The sequence below is a fragment of the Cephus cinctus genome, unplaced genomic scaffold, assembly GCF_000341935.2.
Source record: "Cephus cinctus unplaced genomic scaffold, Ccin1 Ccin1_scaffold1223, whole genome shotgun sequence".
Lineage (NCBI taxonomy): Eukaryota > Metazoa > Arthropoda > Insecta > Hymenoptera > Cephidae > Cephus > Cephus cinctus.
Window position 1 is genome coordinate 20,446 of NW_014333681.1, and position 3,220 is coordinate 23,665.

General features: G+C 41.1%; 2 protein-coding genes across 7 annotated transcripts in view; one reads left to right on the forward strand and one right to left on the reverse strand.

The window, feature by feature from the left end:
* Positions 1-3,220, reverse strand: part of LOC107272672 (14 kDa phosphohistidine phosphatase) — a 38,589-nt gene that overhangs the window by 19,581 nt on the left and 15,788 nt on the right. The window lies entirely within an intron of this gene.
* LOC107272668 (arrestin homolog) overlaps positions 1-3,220 on the forward strand; it is a 36,459-nt gene that overhangs the window by 18,701 nt on the left and 14,538 nt on the right. The window lies entirely within an intron of this gene.

The following is a 3,220-nucleotide window of genomic DNA, read 5'->3' on the forward strand; positions in this document are numbered from 1 at the left end:
CAGAAAGATCAAACCGTTCACCTAAAACAAACACGAGTACTCGTGACGTATAGGAATAATTAAACAAGAAAAAAAAAATGAAGAAAAAAGAAAAAAATTTTTAATTACCTCAACACGAAAAACCACGGGTTTATCTCGACAGCCGTCAATCTCTTGAGCGAAAGATCGGGCGGGGCGTGCGGGGGGGGGGGATTACGCACGTGTTGCTCGTTCTTTAAAAATGATTTCAAAATTATCTAAAGCCTGGAAGCTCATGTCACTGTCGACGAGTAACACGTGTCGAGATGCGAAAATCTCAAAGGAATTGTGTACCCAGTGAGGAAGAGAAAACTGCATGAAACTAGTATATACTTGCATACATATATATACATATGCATATATAAATGGAGCCTGTATGAATAAGGGCCGTAAACTCGGGCCAAGTTCGTAATCTAGTAATTACTCATTTCGTGCATCGCGTGGGCTTGTTGCCATTTCCAATTAGTTTATTAACGTTAGGGGCACAGCGTTTCAGACTGGAAAATTTGTCCGATGAGGTTAATAATAATAATGACATACTGTATGCGTGCGGCGATAATGATAGATCCCGTGATTCGTTTCGTCAGTCTCATATTATGGACGTATATATATGTATATGTGGTACGTGTAAGGGGTGACTCTTAGTTTCGTAGAATTATCGATTCCAGTTCAATTACAATGCCGTTGGGATACCTGAAGTGGGTCGCTTCTCCTACAACGTTATTGTCTGTATCGATCAGGATACGTGATCGATATATGGCTACTGGGTAATGTACACGTATAGGTCAATTTTGGTATCGAGGAAATTCCTTTGAGACGTTCAAGATGGCCGAAAAGGGGTATAGGTATAGAAGAAGGGCTTTCGCTAGCACATGTTTACATGTCCTGCGAAACTAGCTGGTTACATGTGTACATAAGTGTCCATGGCCAGCCACGACGAAATATGAAAGTTGCAAGGGAGTTGTGTGTGTTTGTGTATGTATGTATATATATATATAGAGAGAGAGAGAGAGAGAGAGAGAGAGCTTGGAAAAGAGGGAGTGTACTTTGAATATATGCGTAAAGAGGTGTCTCATACGTTTTCCCTACTGGGGAATTGAATCACGAAAATCATGAGGAGCCTTTTTCTTTAATATTTTCGTGAAATGTTGGGTCTGACAAGATTATAAGATTTTGGGGGAGTATGAAGAAAAAATGGAATTGTAAAATGCGAAGAGCAGCGCCGGGGTGAGATACGATCGAATGACTTTTGATCTTCGTGTGTATCCCAGTCTAAAAAAATATAAAGTAAAGGTCCAATAAGCGAAGAGACGCTGAGCGATGGTTATTCGTTTGATCTTCGGCGAGTTTCCGAATTTTCGTGTGCGTACGTGAAAATTGCAGTTTTTAAATATATTTTTGGAAATACAGATTCCAATCGATTACGCCGAAAATTTTAAGACAATTGAGCGTTAATTAATAATTCGGGATGCGATTATTGAGACTCAAAGATTATTTGGGGGATGCGTATAAAAGTATTTTCAAAATTTTTCATGGGCACGTGGAAATAGTTGAAGGGTTGAAATTATTATTTTTTTTTTTTTTTTTTTTTTTTCCAAAAACTAATTTGATCATTCCATTACCATTAGGTTAACAGCCGCGTAAAGTAAGGAACAAGAGGATAAAATTGGAAAATTGAGGTTTCTTTGTTCCTTTCGTATTTTCTACCTCTTCCGTATATCTGCTCAGGGATGAACTCCTGTACGAGGATAAAAAAAGACAAGCAGTCAGCCGGGAAAGAGAAAATAAAGGGGCTAATAAGGTTTTCACCTGAGCAGTAAGTCGAGAGGCTACGATTTGAGACTCGAACGTTAAACCCAAAGCGTCTCGGATTCTTTCCATTTTATCTCTATCTTCCTTTGCCTCTCCTACTTTCGCCATCAGTGCAATTTCTTCCCCCCAATTTCTTCGCGTCGTCCTCATCATCTCGTCTCACTGGACCGTAAAAGATCGTCGCGAGAAAAAAATCTATTAACCGACTCGAAAAATAACTACGGAATGTTGACGTAAAATTACGAGGCATTCGAAAAAAAAAAATTTCGCATCTTCAAAATTACCCACCTCCCTCCCGGCTCTCGTGATGCCTGAGACGACAAAATTCACCTTAAACCTACAAAATATTGCGAAAACATTTGAAGTCGGTAAATATCGTCCGATGGTAGCGAGGAAAAAAAAATTTTGGATCCGACATTTTTTTCGAGACGCGCCAGAGAATCGTTGCACCCCTAACGAATGAGGGATGAAAAAATAAACCTTGAAAAAAAAAAAAAAACAGAATTTCAAAGAAGTTTATAACTAGATACAGTTGAAACACTATGTAAGGACGACGATAAAAGGAAAAAGGGTGCGCGTGGATTTGACTCTTCCTACTGCGAAATACGCGTAGAAGAAAAAACAAGCCCGTAGACGGGGACTTTTACCCTCGAAGACAGAGACCCACCCACCGACCCCACTTTCGACTCTCCGCAGACCCTTTTTCCCAGCGCCCATCCACGTTGCTTCACATTGAATCGTAAAGAGGCCGTGAGCTGCGCAACACGTAACATGACGGGGTGCCACGGCACGTGATATATTTGAAATTACCTCTAGGGGTTGAATATCAAATACTAGTAAAAATATGTTAATAACATCCACCCTTGTCTGATGCCCCTGAAAAACGATATTTTTTTCTAATCTTTACAAAAAAAAAAAAAAAAAAATATTCATCCATCCACCCCCCCATGCACCCACCCATACACCTACCTATATCAAAGGATCTTAACCTGCGCGCCCAAGGGCCTTGCATCTCATTGCCAAGCGAAAATGGAATAGCGTGAGGGATGATACCAAGTACAGAATTCAGCTACACCCCTCAAAAGCTAACCATCCCTTGCAGGATACCCCCCCAGGAGCCCAGGACCTCAAAGAGTCATTGAAATTAATGAAACCGACTTTGCCAGGGGCGATTGCGACCCGTTCCCGGCTTACGTATTACCTTCGCGCCGCTTGGAGGCCAGACGCACGTGTTAAGCGCTCGAACGTACTCCCGGCATACGTTGCCCGCAAGTTATCCAAAGCCAGTTTAGCAGAGGCAGCATCCCGTGGACCAAAAGATATTTGCCCGGCGAACAAAAGATATACGAAAATTATTCACATTTGTCTCTCTCAAGATTTTTCTTTCCGA